Source organism: Salmo trutta, chromosome 13 (genome assembly GCF_901001165.1).
Source record: "Salmo trutta chromosome 13, fSalTru1.1, whole genome shotgun sequence".
NCBI classification, from domain to species: domain Eukaryota; kingdom Metazoa; phylum Chordata; class Actinopteri; order Salmoniformes; family Salmonidae; genus Salmo; species Salmo trutta.
The window spans coordinates 62,741,391-62,764,971 of NC_042969.1; the positions used below are offsets into that span (position 1 = coordinate 62,741,391).

A 23,581-nucleotide genomic window follows, 5' to 3' on the forward strand; every position below is an offset into this window, starting at 1 on the left:
CACAAACAAAAAAAACAGTGTCGTTTTAAATGTATTTTCCTTCTGTTTTTTTTAACCCAGCATGCAAATCCATTCCATCATTATACTGAGCTACTGTTTTCGGAGGGGGCGGTGTGATCGAGAGTGATGGGTACATGCAGCCTATCAGAAGCCTACTAGATAGTCTGGACACGCCTCTTGTGTATCCTAGGCCGGGCACACCTTTTACTGTTTCCCAGCCCAGTGAAAAAGGAAAGTTTTTTTTTTCAGTTCTTCTAAACTACCCATTCAGCTGGCAATGGTGCCTTCTTAATAAGAGAGAAAAGGCACAGAGGAGACAGCAGAGCAACCTGTACCAGCTCAGCTCAGCTCCAGCTCAAAACCAGGAATAATAGAAAATGTACCAGAGTCAAACTACACACACAAAGGAAGCACAAATACACTATTTTTCCTTGGCTCTGACTGGCATCAGGGTAACGGTTGTGTGTGTGTGTGTACAGGCCTGTATGGATAATGAGTGCAGTGTGCAGCAGAGCTCAGATTTGCCCATCTTAACTCAATTAAAATGAAATAAGGGAGCAGCAGCTGACCCCCACGTGAACTACTGCTCTGCTCCCATCTCTCCCCTCCTCAGATGAGTCTGTCTCTCTGTCTGTCTCTCTGTCTGTCTGCTCACTAATCATGCAACCCAACCTACCACCCACAAGCACTGCCTGAATGTGAAAAAGAGATGAGGTGTGTATGGCTGATCTTTAAACATACACATTAATGGTCACATATACCAAACACAGACACACAAATCAACACAGTCAGGTTTGGGATCAGTTCCATTTCAATTCCAGTCAATTCAGGACATATACTGAAATTCCAATTCTTTTTCAATTAGGAATATTAGAAATGACTTTCTGAATTGACTGGAATTGACCACAATCCTGCTGAGTCTCCTTCACATCAGCTACGCAAAGAGTAGTGTTTCACTGAGCAGTTATATTAGCTTAAAGTTCAACGTTACTTCTCTTTCTCACACTACCAGCTGACAGTCACACAGCAGCCCAGTGTGTGTGTGTGTGTGTGTGTGTCTGCCTGGGGTGAGAGAGCCATTATCACGCCACTGAGGAAGAGGGGAAGAAAAGGGGGGGGGTACACAGGAAGAGGGGCGGCTGCAATGTGCACTGACCATTAACAGAGGAAGAGGACGTGTGTGTGTGAGAAAGGCCAGGTTAAAAATATCCAGCGTTTAACATGCACCGGCATGTCACAGGAAAAGGGAGAGTTGAGCTTGGATGACCGCAGGAAACTAAACAAAAAGTGAGTGAGTGAGAGAGAGCGCGCATGTTTGGGGGAAGAGTGTGTGGGATGCTTTTCTGTAGCGATGCTAAACACATTTCTGGCCCCCGAAACATTGGACTAGGCTAGGATAAATGCCAAAAAAATGTGTCTGAAAGTGACGGAGAAATGTCAAAGTATAGCACAGTATAGTAAGTTCAGTATAATATGTGCCTCCATAGAGACTGCAGTGTTTCTACTGACATGGAGACCTGACACCTGCACTGGTCAGTCTGCTCTGTTCTACACAGAGAAACAGAGAGAAACCGGGCAGCTGACCTTCAACAAAACAACCACGACCCCCCTTGCCCAGGACAATCACACCACTTGTGTTTAAGGAGGTGACAAGCAACGTCACCCACCCCCACATCCCCCTCCCACTCCATAATAAATATGCTAAATGTATCTACAGTCCAGCGAGCCAAGGGTTAAGCCTTGAGGATACAGGCAGCGTGGGTGCCTTCCCTTCGTCTCTCTCTCTAAAAACAAAGGGATGATGGCTCCTCAACCATCTGTTCAGAATGCAACAGCTGTTTGCAGCAGAGCATTTTCGGCTAATTTGCCGAAACAGATATTTAAAAAGCGGGGGCATTTATTTACATAACGGGCACAAGGCTGGGCACACAGACAACAACAACACATACCCCCTGGCCACCCATTCCTCATTCACCGTGCTCCAGATGAAAATGAAAAGGGACGCTTTTTTCCCTCCACCTCCTGCTCTCTAATAGAATCATGAGCGGAGCGGATAAACACTACGGACCACAAGTGAGAGTGATGCGATAGAGAGCACATCCTAATGGAAGTGACTGACTATATTAGCACAGTACAGTGGTGTGGTGGACATTACATTACCAACGCTCACTAGGCTCATGTTTATGGAGGATAGAGGGAGGGAGGCAACCAGCCCAGCAGATCTGTAAGAACCATTAGTGTCAATATGCTAGCCCAGCACCCGGCGGCCATTACTGATCCAGGTCTGGAGAATAGTAGAATACCATTAACAGATAACACACTAAGAGCCTTGAATAACATTCAGTGACTCTTAAATGATCATTCAGTGTTTATCTGCGTCTCAAATGGCACCCAGTTCCCTACACAGTGCACTACTTTTGACCAGGGCCCTAAGGAAGTAGGGTGCCATTTGTGATTTGGGATGCAGGTAGTGTACGGGCGTCAGTGTTAAGGTCAGCGCCTTGCTGCATGCTAATGGTCCCAGCTTTAAAGGCTAGGAGAGTGAGAGAGCTAGCAATGGTGAGGCTAGCATTGAAGCTATAGTCATGTGACTAACAGTGGGATCGCATTAAACCAACATGGGTTTAAAACTGCTGGACTCTCAATCGTTCCGTGATACATTACTACTTTCGCTCTCTGCTGTCATTGGGTGATCCCTGTGGTGACACCTCTGGAGACTACTGTAAATTAACAAGGACTGTGGTCTCACCCTGCCACCACGGCGCCTGCCTCATTCACCAATGGGAACGACAGGAAGAGAGCAGAGACACTGACATGTCAACAAGGCATCTGCTCAGATGATCTCACACTAAATAAGACATCTTCAACCTTTAACGGGACAGCTACCAGCTCTGTTGTCGTCGCTCAGTGGATCAGAGCCCCAACACAACTGAGAGGTCAGTGTGTATTTCTGCCTACCAGAGTGTTGCATGCCCTTGCAGTGCAAAACTAATGTGAATGATCCGCGTGTGTGTGTATGTCTGAGCTCTGAGTGTGTATGTCTGAGCTCTGAGTGTGTGGTGTGTGTATGTCTGAGCTCTGAGTGTGTGGTGTATGTCTGAGCTCTGAGTGTGTGGTGTGTGTGTGTATGTCTGAGCTCTGAGTGTGTGGTGTATGTCTGAGCTCTGAGTGTGTGGTGTGTGTGTGTGTGTATATGTCTGAGCTCTGAGTGGTGTGGTGTGTGTGTGTATATGTCTGAGCTCTGAGTGGTGTGGTGTATGTGTGGTGTATGTCTGAGCTCTGAGTGGTGTATGTCTGAGCTCTGAGTGTGTGGTGTGTGTGTATGTCTGAGCTCTGAGTGTGTGGTGTGTGTGTGTATGTCTGAGCTCTGAGTATGTGGTGTGTGTATGTCTGAGCTCTGATTGTGTGTGTGTATGTCTGAGCTCTGAGTGTGTGGTGTGTGTGTGTGTATGTATGTCTGAGCTCTGAGTGTGTGGTGTGTGTGTGTGTGTGTATATGTCTGAGCTCTGAGTGGTGTGGTGTATGTGTGGTGTATGTCTGAGCTCTGAGTGTGTGGTGTGTGCGTGGTGTATGTCTGAGCGTGTGGTGTGTGTGTGGTGTATGTCTGAGCTCTGAGTGTGTGGTGTGTGTCTGAGCTCTGAGTGTGTGGTGTGTGTGTGGTGTATGTCTGAGCTCTGTGAAACTGTCACTATCTCACACTGATATAAATTGTGACAAAAATATGGTGCTTTCTGCAGCAATAGTGTCTGGCCCTGTGATGTGAGCTCAATACTCAGACTCTTTACTCTATGATCATTCAGCCTCCTGTACCATGTTTCATATCTCTATCATCTAGCTGTAATATGGAACAACCATACAAACCAAGACACACTCCTGTCTGTGTAGTGGGACTCCTGCTCCAGCCTAGCTCCCTGGGCCATGGCCAGATGTCCTGAGCTTGCCCCACTGCTCGGTGCCATGTTAGCCTTACATGACAGCCAGCCTTAAACACACACCCGGACAGATGGGTGAAGAGGTGGGCTGCGTCACGTGTAAAGTGAAAGCAGTGAGGGGAATGTGTTTCTTGCTTTTGAATAAGCCTCATTCACTCCAACTAGGAACAGTCAAGAGGAGAGATGGTTCATGCAGATGTGTGTGTGTGTGTGTGTGTGTGTCTACATTTCTTAGTTGCTTATGAGGGTGAGCCTCTCGGCAGAACTTAATGAACCAAGAACGACCTTGATCAGCACCAGAGAACATAGGGAGCCCCTCCTCCTCCTCTCCTCCACCCCTCCCTCCCTCTTTCTCTCTCTCCGTCCCTCCTGCCAGCCTTTGCCCTCACATTCATCAAGTGTGTGGTTTTGATCTCTGAGCCTCCAATCAGCCTCCACTGCCTTCAGGGCTTTCACTGGCCTGCACAGATCACTACACATATAAACACACACACCTAAGCACGCCGACAAGACTTCAGCAGGCATCCTTTACCACATTTAGCGTTTGATTAAGTCTGGGCAAAGTTCATGTAAAAAGGCCATGACCAGGATAAATTATTTGAAAAAGAGGGAGACAGAATGAGAACAAGGGAGAGAGAGAGAAATAAAGAGAGAGTGAGGGAGAAAACCTTACCCTTTGCTTTACCCTTTCCTACATGCTGCCTCTGCAATTGCTGCCAAGGGACATTAAAACTAAAAGGGTTCCATAACACATCATAACTCCATGTTAAATGAAACAACTACGACAAGAGTAGCACCGAGGGCTCTACCGTTCTACATCCCCCATCCCTCCACTCCATCTCGGCCTCACTGCAGTCTTTAGCCGTTGGCATGGCGACGGGTCATTCATTGCACTTACATTTTGAGAAGTTATTTTTGGAGCGGGTGGCATGATCCCCCCCCGACAACACTCAGGTTACTAGGAGACCAACAGGATTTGAGTATCTTCTCTCAGGCCGAGTCCCAAATGGCACCCTATTCCCTACATAGTGCATTACTTTTCACCAGATTCCGATGAGCCCTGGTCAAAAGAAGTGCACTTTGTAGGGAATAGGGTGCCATTTGGGACGCACCCTCAGTGCCAGATTACCGGATTACTTGCTTCATACATCTGCTTTACTGTGAGAGAATAACATCATGAAGTTTTTACCCTGCTAAACTAAATCTGTCTGTTCAAAAGCTTGGCCCCTAAACATTCTCTCTCTCGCTCGCTCTCTCTCATTTCTCTCGTCATTTTTCTCTCTCTATCGTGTCGTTCTCCAAATCCCTCTTCTCACTCACTCCTCTTCCCCAATCCTCTCATTTGTTTTCAAAACCAGGAGGCTCTTTTTATGTTTGTGTTTTTACAGTGCAAAAACAAAGTGACAAACCGGACGGGAGGCGACTAAACACACACACACACACACACACACACACACACACACACACACACACACACACACACTCCCAAGACTCTCTTCCGCCTGCCAAATGACAAAACCAGGCCACACTATTTCAATTATGGGGGAGATATTGGATAATAAAATGCTGATGTTGTAGTCTTTAGGAGATGAGCTCTTCCACTGAACCCGTGTTGAGGCCTTCACCAAGAAACAACACAACACAGAGACAGAGAAATGACTCCCTCTCATTTCATGTGGTAACAAAACCTCCAGCAAACATAATGAGCTAATTGTGGCTTTTTGAAGTCAACTCCTTTTTTTTGGTTCCATGTGTGTTATTCTTCAGTCTATAAAGCATTTCAGTTACTCTTGCAGTCATTACCAAACAATTTAAATAAAAAAGACGAGTTCATCAAAGCGTCTGGAAATCCAGGGTATTAATTATGCTAAACGGAGAAAGATGGCGGCTCGTCTTCAATTTACGAATATGATCGCTTTGCTTTGGCGGAAAATACTGTGTGTATGTGTCTACCACAAGGAGGTAGTATACTGAAACACTAACAACTAATTAATGATACATTAATGTGCTCATATCATTTGATTATGTAAAATGTTCATGTCAGGCCAAGCATGTCTAAAACTTTTTAAGCTTTGGTAATGACCCTGGTGTTTCAACAGCATTACTCCTAGGGCCAAGCCGACCTGCCAGAGCCAGAAACATCTCTCTCTCCTTCTCGCTCTCTTTCTTTCCTTCTTTCTCTCTCCTCGTTTCTATCCCTCCCGCAGCGTGCAGGAGCTTCCTTTGTCTGGCATGTGTCACAGACGTGGAGATTTAGGAGCTGAACATAGCAACTGTTAGACAGGCCGTTGAGAAAAAAGACTCCCAAGGACAGAGGAGAGGAGAGAGGGAGGAAAGAGAGGAAAAAGGGCAGAATGTTTGTGGAGGAGTGGACCACTAGGTTTTTCTCTTCTTCCAGCAGTTTGCTTTAGAACTCTCCGGGGGCCATAGAGCAGAACAACCTGCGTATGTCAACATGAAGAGAACTACAGATTAGACTGCTGTCTCCATAAATATTACACACAGGTGGAACACATGCTATGAGCATTTATAATAGCGTATGGCTCCTTAAGATACAACATAACAGCATAAACACAGAGCGCAACTACAATGAGAGAGAGAGAGAGAGAGAGAGAGAGAGAGAGAGAAAGGATGAGAGAGAAAGGATGAGAGGGAAAGAGAGAAAAGAGGGCTGATCTGGGGAGGACAGGAATAGCTAGCTGAATGAAAGAGAAGCCGGGGAGGCGCTGGCAGGGAGCATCGAGGGAGTTGTCTGAGGAGAAACAGTGTCCGTTTGTGGCTGGTGATAATACTTTCCATTCAGCGGGGGCTCGCGGCCGCTCGCTGCTGATTCTCCTGATTGCAGGCTGGCGCCCTCCTGGCGAGTCCAGTGCTGCTGAAACTAAATCCACTCTGTTCGGTTATAAATTATAATGCTCTACAAACAACACCCCCACTGGGGACAAGGAGAGACGGAGGAGAGGAGAGAGACAGAGGTGAGAGAAAGGGAGGGAGAGAGAGGGAGAGTGAATGGGTGAGGGAGGGAGTGAAGGAGAGAGAGGAAGGGGGGGCAGAAAAAGAGGGAGGATGAGGGAGAGAGAAATGACAGAAGAAAACAACGAAAGAGAGAGAGAAGGAAAGCTGCAACTTCATCTTGTCCTCACAGATCAGTGCTGCTGCACTCAAAGACCATGTGGACAGAGGGACAGGAGAGAAAGGTGTATGTATGTGTATTAGAGCAAAAAAAGCAGGGAAGGACAGAGGAAAAGTGACGGTTTAAAAGCCTTCTGCACTTGGAGGTAGATGTATTGGGTCCGTAGTGTTCTAACTGTAGTAGGCTGTAAACGACAGTACTTCATGACCTAGTCACAGCTAGTACTGAACAATGCTTTAATAAGTCTGCTCCACATTTTCCACGCGCTTGCTATAAGACTTACACGATAATATAGAGATGATACAAAGCTTCCTGTCAAACAGCTTCAATAACCTCCAGCCAGCCATGTGTGTGTCTGCTGACCCAGATGAGGGGTTGTTTTAGGATCAACACAGTGTGTTCCTCCAGCACTGTAGGGGTCTCTGTCGCGCTCCGGCGTGCTCTTTGTCCTTCAGCACAGCTCCGGTCTGGGGATCTGGAACAGCCTGGGCCACACCAGCAGGCCCTTCCAAGGGTGACGGCTTTAACAGACGGGATACGTCCCAAATGGCACCCTAGTCCCTATATAGTGCACTACTTTTGAACAATGCCTATCAAAAGTAGTGTACTATATAGGGAGTCATTTGGGATGCCAGTTGCTCGGCACGGCCAGCGACACGGGACGAAGCCAGTGGTCACCCCCCACACCAACAAGGTGCGGTCAGAATGAGCAGGCTAAATGAGCCTTCATAGGTGGGGAAAGAGGAGAAACCTGGCCACACACAGCTCTGTCATCTCTGCTAACCAGGGTATTGGGACTGACGGCTGGAAAGAGGCAGCAGAGTCAAATGAGGGTGTTTAATTGCAGGGGCAACGGAATGCACCAGTTCTCAACTCTAAATGACTGTCAAGCCACACAATATGAAACTCAGGCTACACACTCCTGTGTCTATACATGTCTCAAACAGCTACCAGGTTTACACTTCAAGGTAAATGTCAGTTTGTTTTGTTTCTTGCTGATATTCTATGTTGAATCATGCTAGGTTGCAAACACCACAACTTGAAAAGAACCTGGTTACATTTGAATCTACCTAAAATGATCAGAGGTAGAAAGCCTGACAAACAGGTAGAGAAACAGAAAGACAGGGGGTGTGGGGGAGCTGTGTGTAAGTGTGTGAGAGTAGGGAGTCAACAGGCATCAACCAGTTCAAAGTGCTGTCTCAGCACCAGCCAGCCCAGCCAGTATGTTGTTTCTGTCTGTCTGTGACGGGCTACTGTTTCACCTGGAGAGCAGCAGCCCAAAGCGGAGGTGACAGTTAGGGACATCAACCCCGTCACACAGTAGCTGAGCTGACAAACACAGACAACCAGGGAGGCGGGGGAAACACAGACGCCACCGCTGCAGTCAGAACAGACTATACACACTGCTTAGATACAAAGTGACACTTTTTATGCGTTTCTGTTTTTGTAAGTACTAAGGTAGGTTTTTAAGGGGCTGCAATGCAACGATAGGCCAGGCTGATCTAGTCATTTGGAGGACATATTTACGTAGTACAAAGAACACACTAAAGTGGGCACACAGGGAAAATAGCTTCAGATGATGTTATTTGACAAACCTAAACACTGCTGAAATCTGTCGCCAAGGACTGAGTGGATAATGGCGTCATCCCTGTAACCATAGAGAGAACGGAATGTATTTGTAATCTCCGTAAGCATAGGGGGAGCGTTAAGAGGTTGTTAACTCCGTCGCCGAGAGCAGAGCAGCAATCATTACATCATCCCTGTCGAGAGCAGAACAGCAATCATTACATCATCCCTGTCGAGAGCAGAACAGCAATCATTACATCATCCCTGTCGAGAGCAGAACAGCAATCATTACATCATCCCTGTCGAGAGCAGAACAGCAATCATTACATCATCCCTGTCGAGAGCAGAACAGCAATCATTACATCATCCCTGTCGAGAGCAGAACAGCAATCATTACATCATCCCTGTCGAGAGCAGAACAGCAATCATTACATCATCCCTGTCGAGAGCAGAACAGCAATCATTACATCATCCCTGTCGAGAGCAGAACAGCAATCATTACATCATCCCTGTCGAGAGCAGAACAGCAATCATTACATCATCCCTGTCGAGAGCAGAACAGCAATCATTACATCATCCCTGTCGAGAGCAGAACAGCAATCATTACATCATCCCTGTCGAGAGCAGAACAGCAATCATTACATCATCCCTGTCGAGAGCAGAACAGCAATCATTACATCATCCCTGTCGAGAGCAGAACAGCAATCATTACATCATCCCTGTCGAGAGCAGAACAGCAATCATTACATCATCCCTGTCGAGAGCAGAACAGCAATCATTACATCATCCCTGTCGAGAGCAGAACAGCAATCATTACATCATCCCTGTCGAGAGCAGAACAGCAATCATTACATCATCCCTGTCGAGAGCAGAACAGCAATCATTACATCATCCCTGTCGAGAGCAGAACAGCAATCATTACATCATCCCTGTCGAGAGCAGAACAGCAATCATTACATCATCCCTGTCGAGAGCAGAACAGCAATCATTACATCATCCCTGTCGAGAGCAGAACAGCAATCATTACATCATCCCTGTCGAGAGCAGAGCAGCAATCATTACATCATCCCTGTCGAGAGCAGAACAGCAATCATTACATCATCCCTGTCGAGAGCAGAACAGCAATCATTACATCATCCCTGTCGTGGGAAGGAGAGCAGCAGCATAATTGCGAGCACCTGTCTGCAAGCATACGGTCAAAAATAGTCCCGGTAACCGCTCTAGCGGTCCAATCGCTGGGCTTCTGTTTCCCCCTCCATGCCAATTAGAGAGCGATCGGCTGAGCAAACAAAGGAATATTGGCCGGTTAAGTCCGCCTCTCATCTGCAGGGTTTTCTTGTGCTTTTCCCCAGCGAGACTCCAACATCTGCAAACACCTGATAGGCGAGGCCAGGCATGGACCTGCACCCAGCAGCCCAGTGCTGGGGTTAAATTGTTACCACCTTTCCCTAAGCCCATCGCCGACAATTAACAACATGGCCGCTCCACTTCAAAGCCTCTGCTGGCTGAAGGGGTTAACCTCTCTGCTGCGGGAGATTTGTTTTTGATTTTCACGAGATCCCCAGACCCTTTCATCTCTCTCCGTTCTCCATTTCTTCTTCTCTGCTTCCACAGGGGTAAAAGCAGGGTTCGGTGTGATATTTTGGACACCATTTCCTCCACGCTTGCTTGACTGAAACAAACAGACTTGTAAAAACTTTATTGAGAGTAAAAAGTAATGGAGCTACTTGAGTGAGAAAATGTCTTGACATTCATATGAGAGCACTTAAAAAGAACTGATGTTCAGGAAAGAGAGAGTCTCATGGGAGCATGCTTGATGATTGTGGACATCTTTTTGCATGTTTGGGGAAATTAGAATCCTTGTTTGAGTCTCATGAGATGACTGGTTTTCCTAGCAATTAGTTCTACTACCTCTTATACAGGTCGGGAGACGAAGCGCACACTACTCTGGTCTGAGGCCAGTGACAGAGAAAGAGTGTGTGAGAGAGGAGAGAGAGAGAAAGGGATGAAAGAGGGAGGAAAGGGAGAGAAAGGGAGGAAAGAGAGAGCGAGAGAAAGCGAGAGAGGGAGAGAAATAAGGTGAGAAAATGAAAAAGAGTGAGAAAAATATAAAAAAATGTCAAAGGGTTTGCGAATTAAGAGGGTACAGACCAATCCCTCCCTCTAGAACCTCCTCTTCATCCCAGAGGAGCCAGTCAGGGGAACAGACTAGCCCCTTAGCCCTGCTGACTATTCCCTTGACACATTTGCCACCTCCCTACATATCAGTGGAAGGGGTGTGTTGGCTTGGCTGGGTAGTGCTGGGTAGTAGTCCCAGGCCGGGGTGCCCTCCCTGGCCATCTAGTTAACTGAACCCTCCTGTACTCTCTGTCTGGTTAGTGCCCTGTGTGTGTGTGTGTGTGTGTGTGTGTGTGTGTAGTGGGTCCGGGGAAGTAGGGTGTGAAAGGCCCTCCCTACAGCCAGCCCTGCAGCGCCCAGCAGCAACTGGAGCAAATACGTTTAGGAATTAAGACTGGGGAGAAGGGAAGGGGGGAATGCCCATGTCTGTGTGCGTCTTGTGGGGGCGGGGGGGGGGGGGGGGGGGGGGGGGGGGGGGGGGGGGGGGGGGGGGGGGGGGGGGGGGGGGGGCTGTAGAAGGGAGTCGTGCTGCTCTTTTGCAGTACTATACCAGCCCCTGCTAGCCGCCCCAGGATGTGGCCTGTCACTTCACATCGCTGGTGATGAGAGGCAGAGACGACAAGAGAGGTGAAGACGGCAGCACACAGGAGGGAAGGAGAGAAAGAGACTGATGGGAATGTTCTTTATGCACAGCAAACAGCACAGTAGGGTGAAGCAAGAACATCTTCCCTTTTTCTCTCCATCCCTTCTATCTGCCCTCATCTTCTCCTCTTGCACTCCCTCCTATCCTTCGTTCTATCCTCCCACCATAAAAAGGCCTGATGCCCTGGTTGTTTGTGATCTCATTTGTCTAAACACTGTCATATGTCTGCTATCAGTCACACAGTAAGACAGGACAGGCTCAGAACACACCACAGATCCTCTCAACTCACATTACAAAAAGAGTCACCAGCCGAGATGATATTGATCTTAAATCCCTATTTCACCCCAGAAATATACACATGCATCCTATTGGCACAAATAAAATCCCACCATCAGCCCCAATGCCCTGTACTTGACACAGAGTGATCAATATAGAGAATTTATAGCACACAGTTCCCCGCTATCTAGATTTCTGAAATCAAAGATACTACGTCACACACAGTCTCCCTCCACTCCCCCTCCTCTCCTCGTTTCCCTCCACTCCCCCTTCTCTCCTCTCCTCGTTTCCCTCCACTCCCCCTTCTCTCCTCTCCTCGTTTCCCTCCACTCCCCCTTCTCTCCTCTCCTCGTTTCCCTCCACTCCCCCTTCTCTCCTCTCCTCGTTTCCCTCCACTCCCCCTTCTCTCCCCTCCTCGTTTCCCTCCACTCCCCCTTCTCTCCCCTCCTCGTTTCCCTCCACTCCCCCTTCTCTCCCCTCCTACTCTCCCTCCACTCCCCCTCTCCTACTCTCCCTCCACTCCCCCTCTCCTCTCCTCTCTCCACTCCCCCTCTCCTCTCCCCTCTCCCCTCCTCGTTTCCCTCCACTCCCCCTTCTCTCCTCTCCTCGTTGCCCTCCACTCCCCCTTCTCTCCCCTCCTCGTTTCCCTCCACTCCCCCTTCTCTCCTACTCTCCCTCCACTCCCCCTCTCCTACTCTCCCTCCACTCCCCCTCTCCTACTCTCCCTCCACTCCCCCTCTCCTACTCTCCCTCCACTCCCCCTCTCCTCTCTCCACTCCCCCTCTCCTCTCCTCTCTCCACTCCCCCTCTCCTCTCCTCTCTCCTCCCTCCACTCCCCCTCTCCTCTCCTCCCTCCACTCCCCCTCTCCTCTCCTCCCTCCACTCCCACTCTCCTCTTCTCCCTCCACTCCCCCTCTCCTCTTCTCCCTCCACTCCCCTTCTCCCTCCACTCCCCCTTTCCTCTCGTTTCCCTCCACTCTCCACTCCACTCCACTCCTCTCAACTGAATAATGAGCAGAACACAGTGATCTAAACACAATGCAAAAAGGCTCCATATGCCAACTTTCACTACTGGGAGAACTGTACTCGCTGACTGACTGGTTGACTGATGGAGTGGCTGACTGGATAACTGACTGGTTGGCTAATACACTGATGCACGGGTCTGGTTCCACTCCAGCCTCTAGCTCCTTCCCATAGTTCCTACGTCACTGATACTGTGTGGTTGTAGTTCCATAATGACCACTAGCTCCCAACTCGCTAAAGTAAGAGCCTAGATATTTTTTTCCTTTTCCAGAACATGTGCACCAATTGACCTGTGATGTGAGCACGTCTTTGTTAAGCAGGAACGATCCAGCCCCAAACCACAAAGGGTTAAATAATATCCCACACTCTCAGGCTTCAAAGACCAGCCTCTAATATGAACCTTTTGTGCCACTTAAAGACCCAAGGACTCCTTTGACTCTCTGAAGGGAGCAGACAAACCGTGTAGAACGTGGTGACCACAGTCCTATCTGCTTTGATCATGGTGACACTGAGGGGGTGTAAGCTGTTGGCCGGTATGGCTGGGCACAAACAAGTACACGTTCACACACACAAGCCTGGTGGACATGTGCCGGGGCTCTAGCTGTGCCATCCTGCATCATCAGCTGATTATGAGAGTGCGTGGCCTGGTTAAATGTTTAGAGAGCAGCTCCCTAGTATTGTCTTCTAATCTATGGTAGCAGGATTAGAGAGCACCAGCAGAACCATATATTCTCTACAGGAAGTATCCTCTACAGGAAGTAAGTATCCTCTACAGGACGTATCCTCTACAGGACGTATCCTCTACAGGACGTATCCTCTACTTATGATCACTGGATAGTTGTGGAATTAATCATTACAGAGCATACGTACACAAACAGTAATTGAGATGCTAGCCAGGGGTACTGTTGCTCACTCCTAGCTACATCAAAGTCTCTGCTATAGTAATATGGCAGCTAACACAAGAAGGGAATTCCCTTTCAGTCTGTCTCCCTCTCTCTCTCGGTGACAGACATACATGACAGATGGACAGACTGGGTTACCGTGACTACAGCCGGACATGCCAGGGCAATAACCTCACCACGGCAACCTCCCGGGACCAATGATTCATTAATATGACTTTAGCAGGAGCTCTCACAGAATGTGATCTAATTGGTCCTCCACAATTATGTAATGGCCTCGCCTTGTAAAGAGACGATCTGGCTTAACTAACACACACCACACAAGCATGTCTGTACGCACACACAGAAAGTCTATTTTTGTATGGTGTCCTTTTAACCTGGTCACATGTGCAGCAGTCATCTAGTGTGTGTGTGAGTCAGTGGTGGTGGGCTGTGTTTGTTATGATGGTGAAAATGTCATGCAGCTGCTTTGATCCTGACGATTCCCTCATAAACCCAGGGCTTAATATCAGTGTCTGCATCCCAAATTACACCCTATTCCCTTGATACGGCACACATGTTGGTCAAGGTTTCATGACCGGCACACATGTTGGGAGCAAGGTTTCATTATCTAAAGGGTTAGGGAGGATATTAGCATCCTGTTGTTCCTAATAACCAGGACTCTATGAAGAGTCCTAATATTACAATGAAGGTCACTCCTTCACTGCACCATGTTGTAGATGACTAAAAGGGGAAATTTTGCCCTGGTAAACAGAGTCGGGATCCCAAATGACACCCTAATCCCTATACAGTGCAATACTTTTGACCAGGGCCCATAGGGAATAGGGTGCCATTGGAGACACAGCCAGTAGGATGACGATGCTTCTCAACACTGATCTGGCAAAACCTCTGGATCCATGATCACAGTGCAACTAAGACAAAACCAGAATGGTCCGCTAACAGTGTAGAATATGATGTGTGTAGATTAGCGTGTGTGTGTGTGTGTAGATTAGCGGGTGTGTGTGTGTGTGTGTGTGTGTGTAGATTAGCGTGTGTGTGTGTGTAGATTAGTGTGTGTGTGTGTAGATTAGCGGGTGTGTGTAGATTAGCGGGTGTGTGTGTGTGTAGATTAGCGGGTGTGTGTGTGTAGATTAGCGGGTGTGTGTGTGTAGATTAGCGAGTGTGTGTGTGTAGATTAGCGAGTGTGTGTGTGTAGATTAGCGGGTGTGTGTGTAGATTAGCGGGTGTGTGTGTGTGTGTAGATTAGCGGGTGCGTGTGTGTAGATTAGCGGGTGTGTGTGTGTAGATTAGCGGGTGTGTGTGTGTGTGTGTAGATTAGCGGGTGTGTGTGTGTGTGTGTGTAGATTAGCGGGTGTGTGTGTGTGTAGATTAGCGGGTGTGTGTGTGTGTGTGTAGATTAGCGGGTGTGTGTGTGTAGATTAGCGGGTGTGTGTGTGTGTAGATTAGCGGGTGTGTGTGTGTGTGTGTAGATTAGCGGGTGTGTGTGTGTGTGTGTAGATTATCGGGTGTGTGTGTAGATTAGCGGGTGTGTGTGTAGATTAGCGGGTGTGTGTGTGTGTAGATTAGCGGGTGTGTGTAGATTAGCGGGTGTGTGTAGATTAGTGTGTGTGAGTAGATTAGTGTGTGTGTGTGTGAGTAGATTAGTGTGTGTGTGTGTGAGTAGATTAGTGTGTGTGAGTAGATTAGTGTGTGTGTGTGTGTGAGTAGATTAGTGTGTGTGTGTGTGAGTAGATTAGTGTGTGTGTGTGTGTGTGTGTATATTAGTGTGTGTGTGTGTGTAGATTAGTGTGTGTGTCTAGATTAGTGTGTGTGTGTGTGTGTGTGTGTGTGTGTGTGTGTGTGTGTGTGTGTGTGTGTGTGTGTGTGTGTGTGTAGATTAGTGTGTGTGTGTGTAGATTAGTGGATGTGTGTGTAGATTAGTGGGTGTGTGTGTAGATTAGTGGGTGTGTGTGTGTAGATTAGTGGGTGTGTGTGTGTGTAGATTAGTGGGTGTGTGTGTGTGTAGATTAGTGTGTAGATTAGTGTGTGTGTGTGTGTGTGTGTGTGTGTGTGTGTGTGTGTAGATTAGTGTGTGTGTGTGTAGATTAGTGGATGTGTGTGTAGATTAGTGGGTGTGTGTGTGTAGATTAGTGGGTGTGTGTAGATTAGTGGGTGTGTGTGTGTGTAGATTAGTGGGTGTGTGTGTGTGTAGATGGGTGGGTGTGTATGTAGATGAGTGGGTGTGTGTGTGTAGATGAGTGTGTGTGTGTGTGTAGAGTGTAGTGACCTGGAGGAGCCTTGGTCTCAGTGGAGCAGCCTTAGACACCCGTCTCTGGTTATAGCAACTCCATCCTCCTAGTCAGAGCCCAGAGGGCTAGTAGAGGCCAGAGGGCTAGTAGATGGCAGAGGGCTAGTAGAGGCCAGAGGGCTAGTAGAGACCAGAGGGCTAGTAGAGGCCAGAGGGTTAGTAGAGGCCAGAGGGTTAGTAGAGGCCAGAGGGTTAGTAGAGGCCAGAGGGTTAGTAGAGGCCAGAGGGTTAGTAGAGGCCAGAGGGTTAGTAGAGGCCAGAGAGTTAGTAGAGGCCTGAGGGTTAGTAGAGGGCAGAGGGCTAGTAGAGAGGACAAACTTTCAGTATTGGGTTGAAGGCACCCAGTCATCTGTGTGTGTCAATGTGTGTGTTTGTGTTTTGTGTGTGTATGAGCGACAGACCGAAAGACAGACACACACAGAGCGAGAGAGAAAGTGTGTATGAGATGGAGAGAATGTATGTGGGCAGGGTTAGTGGTGGATGTCACAGTTGATAAGTGTATTAGTGCTGATGATGATGCTAATGACACAGTCAGTGATCCAGTACACTGGCTAGCTACAGCAGACAGGACTGACTCACTGATTAGCGTGAGCCACATTAGCCAGCATCAGCTACACGTCTCAATGAGCTGGTGGGAGAGATGCTACTCTAGCTAGGCTAAAGTAATCTAGCTAAGGCAGCAATGGGGTGAGTCATTGATTTGTGTTAGCCATATTAGCCAGACACTAGCCACACGTCTCAGTGAGCGGGTGAGGAAGATGCTAGCCTACGCTTCGCTTCAGTGAGCTGTCCTTCATTAGACAGTGACAGAAGAGAGGAGGATCTATCACATCTGAATGAGGTTGAGATGAAGCTGCCAGCATCATATCTTTGTTTGGACTGTGTGCACACAGTACATGTTAGTGTGTGCGAAGTGACATTTACGGAGCTGGAAGTGTCCTGGGCTCCTGTCCAGAGCGTTGGAGCTGACAGGTTTGTTTGTTTGTTTGTTTGTTTGTGTGTTTGTGTGTTTGTGTGTGTGTGTGTGTGTGTGTGTGTGTGTGTGCCCCAGTACATTTGTAGTTCTGATGGCTTTGCGCCCTTGCCGTCTCCCACGCAAATATCAAGTCACACCAGCTACACTCTCTCTCGCTCCATCCCCTTCTCTCTCTCTCTCTCTCTCTCTCTCTCTCTCTCTCTCTCTCTCTCTCTCTCTCTCTCTCTCTCTCTCTCTCTCTCTCTCTCTCTCTCTCTCTCTCTCTCTCTCTCTCTCTCTCTCTCTCCCTCCCTCTCTCCCTCTCTCCCTCTGCTTCTCAGTAGTTGAAAATGACAAGATAGTAAATGTACGAGTGTGTCTTTATGTGGACATTACATGTGCTCTATAAGTCGTCCACTGAAGACAGAGAATAGTCTATTGTGTAAGACAGCGTTATGTCAGTCTAAAACGTCATCTATTGTGTAAGACAACGTTATGTCAGTCTAAAACGTCATCTATTGTGTAAGACAGCGTTATGTCAGTCTAAAACGTCATCTATTGTGTAAGACAACGTTATCTCAGTCTAAAACGTAATCTATTGTGTAAGACAGCGTTATGTCAGTCTAAAACGTAATCTATTGTGTAAGACAGCGTTATGTCAGTCTAAAACGTCATCTATTGTGTAAGACAACGTTATGTCAGTCTAAAACGTCATCTATTGTGTAAGACAACGTTATCTCAGTCTAAAAATTCATCTTCAGTGTGTCCAGCTGAAGCCCCCATCAGTCTGTTTATGCCTCTAATGTAGTCTACAGTCAGTAATGGAGAGAATGTAGTCTACAGTCAGTAATGGAGATAATATAGTCTACAGTCAGTAATGGAGATAATGTAGTCTACAGCCAGCAATGGAGATAATGTAGTCTACAGTCAGCAATGGAGATATTGTAGTCTACAGTCGGTAATGGAGTTAATGTAGTCTACAGTCAGTAATGGAGTTAATGTAGTCTACAGTCAGTAATGGAGTTAATGTAGTCTACAGTCAGTAATGGAGTTAATGTAGTCTACAGTCAGTAATGGAGATAATGTAGTCTACAGTCAGCAATGGAGATAATGTAGTCTACAGTCAGTAATGGAGATAATGTAGTCTACAGCCAGCAATGGAGATAATGTAGTCTACAGTCAGCAATGGAGATAATGTAGTCTACAGTCGGTAATGTAGTCTACAGTCAGTAATGGAGTTAATGTAGTCTACAGTCAGTAATGGAGTTAATGTAGTCTACAGTCAGTAATGGAGATAATGTAGTCTACAGTCAGCAATGGAGATAATGTAGTCTACAGTCAGCAATGGAGATAATGTAGTCTACAGTCGGTAATGGAGATAATATAGTCTACAGTCGGTAATGGAGTTAATGTAGTCTACAGTCAGTAATGGAGTTAATTGTTCTGTGACAGTGTAGAGAGCCAGGAGGCAGCAGTCTGTCCACACAAAGAGCAGGGAGGGAGGGAGGGAGGGAAGGAGGGTGTTGCTCTAATTTCCCAACACAACACTTGAATACACACATTCAGACGTTCTTTGACAAAATGGACAACATTGTATGGAAGCACAAGCTGAACCGTTACTGCAGAGGAGTGGGGTTCTTTACTGGTCTTTAAGACTGAGTGGGAGCCTGTTAGCAGGGCCGGAGGTGCACTGATGAAAACGCTGTGTGAGTGTGTGTAGACGAAGGGTTAACTGGTGTGCGTTGTTAGAGTGAGAGAGCAGAACACCCATCCATCCATCCATGCCAAGGGTAAAAAGCACACACAGACACACACCAAAGACTTGTGTGTTGTGAGTGGAGGAGTTGATGTGGTGGGGCTGATTGTTGGTTGGGCAGTAAGTGACAGACATACACCTCCCAGTCCAAAGTGCTATTGGTACATTGAGTGATGGTTAAGTGAATCTCGCTGTCCCTGCAGCCTAGCTGGTGGGCTGGAGACACAGAGAAATAGGGGAATACAGAGTTAAAGAGAGAACAGAGAGAGAACAGAGTTTGTAAAAGGTCTATTGAGGCCAGAGGCTCCTTGGCCTTGGGCTGCTCCAGACTACTACTCTAATGACCACTAACGGTAGTACGACTCTCCCCCCACAGCCAGCACTGTGTGTGTGTGAGTCACTTACTACATGAACACAATGATACCCACCGATCCATCACCTCCTCTCACAAATGTAAGTGTATGTGTGTTTTTGTCATTGTCATTTCGGTCCCATTCCCCCAGTTTGGGGAGTATTTGGTTTTGGTGCATTGTGCCTGGTCTTAATGGCACAGAGCCTGCCCCTTAGGGTTGGCCCCTCTACACAGACACACTCACTAAGACGTACAACTGTTAGACCAGTAGACTGGCTGTTGAGGCAGATTACCCATCTCTCCCTGCTGTGTGTCTCTGAATGACACCAAGTCACTTCACCACGGAGACACACCCGCTGCACAGAGAGAGGTGTTTCACACCCGCTGCACAGAGAGAGGTGTTTCACACCCGCTGCACAGAGAGAGGTGTTTCACACCCGCTGCACAGAGAGAGGTGTTTCACACCCGCTGCACAGAGAGAGGTGTTTCACACAATAGACAGACAGCACCTAGGTTTCTCACACACACAAACACATTCGAACACACACCTCAACAAAAAAACGCAAAAACCACCAAGCAGCAGCACTTCACCTGAAACTAACCCAGACTGACAAAGCATTCACACTCAAAAACATTGGTCCCTTCACCAGCAATACATCAACAATACACTATCTGCTAGGTTTAACCCAGTTGTGTGTGAAAAGGCTCACAGAGCTACTGTAGAGAGCCTAGTGGGGTGGAGGAGGGAAGGGAAGCCAGGAGACAGGGTGAGAGGACAGTGGGCCAGTCATGTAGACAGATATTCAGGCATGGTAGGTCACCTTTAGTAACTGTGGCACGAAAACAGCATACACAAACTACTTCATCCAATCTGACAAAAGTGTTCAAATAGATATATCTCACAACCCAACAGGTTCTAAGTCAATTCAGTCCTTCACACTTTTGGAACGTCTTGCAAAAACACGTGTCTGTCTATAAATTCTGCTTGGCTACTAGAGGATAGAGAAACACACACCTCCCCTTCTCCCAGGTCCTCAGAGAGCTGCCCCCAGAACTGACTGAAAAGTCCAGGGGGTCTGGCCTGCCCTGCTTCTAAACATGTTTAGACCAGACAACATCCGCACTTACCACCCCTTGAAGGAAAGCACATACACATATGCAAACACATGCATGAACAAACCCAAACACACACACACACAGTTCTTGCTAGCTCTACTCGACACACATGCACACTTTTACCAGATAATAGAACCAAGTCAAAGTGCAGGGCTGTCGACTACACACATGGCTGTTGCCAGAGGTCTGATGGAGAGAGATAGACAGCAGAGAGAGAGACGCCACAAAGAAGAGGACGGGCCAGGCTTTTCATCCAGGGAATTGTCAAGGTCCAGAGGCTGGAGAGAGTGTGTACACAAAAGAGAAGTACTCACACACACACACGTATGTACACACCACACACACGTATGTACACACCACACACACACACACACACACACACACGACAGGCCTGCAACTCCGGCGCAGCTGCCAAAGGATTTAAAGCCAGGAGAGGAAGAAAAACAGAAAGGAAAAGAGAACTTCTGCCTGCGTCTGAAGTCTGATGTGCGAACGAGCTGTTTAAAGAAAACAAAAGCAGAGTCATTCCTCCACATTCCCACGACTCCCTCTCTCTCCATTCTGCATCCATCCCCCTCCCTGTTACAGTAAGTTACCCAACACCTCTCTCCTCCTGGGAATAGTTAGGACAGATGAATCAGCCCAGTGCTACACAGCTGCTCAACAGTAGAGACTATGTCCTACTATGAGAGGTGACTGACACCATATTGAAAGGCTACCTTGTATCATTTGAATGATAACTAGTGCCAGGGGGTTTAGTAAGGAGCCAGAAATAAAGCAGGCTAAAAACACCCAACCGAGAGAGAGAAATCAAGTAAAGAAAGAGAAACAGAGAGAGAGAAACAGAGAGAGAGAAACAGAGAGAGAGAAACAGAGAGAGAAACAGAGAGAGAGAAACAGAGAGAGAGAAACAGAGAGAGGAAAGGAAAGCCAGAAATGTCTCACCATCAGTTGAACTGATCGCTGTTAGTTTTAAGTCAGTCTTATTAAAAGACATTACAGCCTAATGACCTTCAGACCTCAGAATCTTTCCTCTAGTTAATTCCTTGTTTTAAGGGTTGTTTGTAACTCCGTAACATTGATTTTACCGATTCTATGTAACTTTATCAGGCCCTGGATGGAAACCAACCAACGCCAGCAGAACTGTCTGGACTTATCCCTTCCTCATTTAAATCCACTCTTACAGCCTATCCCTGGACTACTCTCTCTTTAACCTTTCTTCTTCTGCTTCTTCTAACTAATGTCTCAGTAATTCATGTTGAGGTGGAGGATTGGAGGGGACTTCAAATACCTTAGCTGCCATAGCTTCTGTGAGGAAGAGAGGTTCATGTTACCTAGCCGAACACATTAAAATGCCAGAGGGCGACTAGAGTCAATTTGCACTAGACGCCAAAATAAAAGAATTAGTGGGTCACAGTGTTTACATGAATGGGTCAGTGTAGGGGGGGCTGGCTGTGTATGTATGTGTGTGTACACATTATGTTTCTGCTCTTTACACTAGAGTCACTAGAGACTCATCTTTACAGTATAGGCTTTACTTTAACCAGAGTATTCTCCAAATACCTTACCCCTGCCAAACAGGAAACTAGTGACAGAGCTCAGCCATGCCAACACTGTAGCCTCCCTAAGACCACTAATGACTGAGAAAAGAGAACAGCGTTTAATGTTAGAGTTCAAGGTTACACGGATAATCACTCATTTGACAGAAAAAGTGTGTGTTACATAAACCTTTTCCCGGATGCAATTTTGGGCGTTCCAAATGGTTCCGTTTGGTTTTCCCAGTAGAACGTTGGGAGTAGAGCGGCTGGCCAGGAAGACGAGGAGGAAATCGTTTAGGCTCCATAAGTGCCCAATTGTATCCTGGTTTTCCCAGTTTTCCTGGTCTGGCCAGGGCTTTTCCCAAGCTGTGGACTGTCTCAGACTGAGTGTCTAAACACAAGACTGTGTTTGGGTTAGCTATACTTACTGGATTACAGGGGGGATAATATGAGGAGGAAGGGACAGAGAATGAGAGAAGGATAGAAAGAGAGTAGAGGGAGAGAAAACATCAGATGAAAGAAAGGAAAGATGTTTACTGTAGGATCGTTTTTCCTCCCAGCTTTCTTGTACTGGAGGAGGGGTGTGTGTGTGTGTGTGTGTGTGTGTGTGTGTGTGTGTACACAAGAGGATAACATGTGTTCGTAATTTGTCTAAATGAGTTGAGATGCTTCATTAGGTACTGTGTGTTTATTAGGCCTTACTACAAAGCTGCTGCTCTGGGAATCTGTCCTGGGGTCAGTTTAACACAGACTGAAAGGTCACTCATACTACTAATACACACAGTCCAAAAAGATAGATCCTAACTAGAGTGCCTGTAAATGCACAATTAGCAGCAGCAAGTCAAAATCCTGATGCGATTAGTGTGACTGGACCCTGTGCTATGTGCGACCGGTGTTTGCTGTGAAGCTCAGACACTAGCCCTCTGTGTTGCTCATTTAGTGAATTACGTAGCGCTGACCAGAGGGCTGGCTGGTTAGAGGCTACTCACTTAGCTAGCCTAGCTCTTTCTGCCAAAGGCTTTAATGTTGTAGTTAGATACAGAAGCCTCTTACTCCCAGAGGCTGTAAGAGTGACCTAAGGGGTAAATCGGGGACCTTGAGAGTTTGGGGCACTTGTTATATAGTATGAGCACTCCGAGCAAAAATACATGCACACACACGCAGGGAAGCCCCAATTAGGAGACGAGAGAGTGGGAACACTGGTGTGTGGGGGGACTTTCACAGGGCTAGTGGAAATGCCAGGACTGGCTGCCAGACAAAACACACGCGCACCACAGCCAGGCACCTTCCCGGCGCCTCCCGTCTCTCCCCGTCATCTCTGCTGCTGGATAATTGCATTAAGTGTGTTTGTAACCCCCATGGGGCAGTGCTCATTGTTCATCCACACATAGGAGCAGGACAACACAGAGTACAGCTGGTGTTGACTGCTGAACCTACTCTTCAGGAGTAGGACTACGGGGCTGAGGGAAATAAAGCACGGCACACAACACACACACACACAACAACACACACACACACAACACACACACACACAACAACAACAACACACACACACTGATTCCGGTATGATAATATGCAAACACACATGCTACAAGCACACACATCTCCCCGCTCCATATAAAGTGGCATTAATATAAGCAGTATGTGCAGGGCATTTTGGCAGTATACATGACTTCATATAGTCTCACTGCCTGACAGTCAAGCCTTCATTGAAAACACATGTTCTCAGGGGGGAAGTCGGTGTGTCAGTGTGTGTGTGTGTGTGTGTGTGGAGGGGTGTTCTTTGTATGTTTAACGGTTCAGAATACATTTCCGCTCTCACATGAGGGGAGTACAGCCTGTGTGTATGAATTTAAACACACACGGTATGCGTATGTGTGTGTGATTCATAAGCCTGGCTGGTCTGGGTTATTTTGGGGAATACTGGGGAAAGCTGTGCTCTGGTACACTTGGCCAGCAGTCCTCTAGCCTGGGGAGAGCTGAACTT

The 23,581-nt window shown here is 47.4% G+C and overlaps 1 protein-coding gene across 6 annotated transcripts in view; it reads right to left on the reverse strand.

Moving 5' to 3' along the window:
• The window catches only part of LOC115206262 (breast carcinoma-amplified sequence 3-like), a 356,706-nt gene that overhangs the window by 172,311 nt on the left and 160,814 nt on the right, over positions 1 to 23,581 (reverse strand). The window lies entirely within an intron of this gene.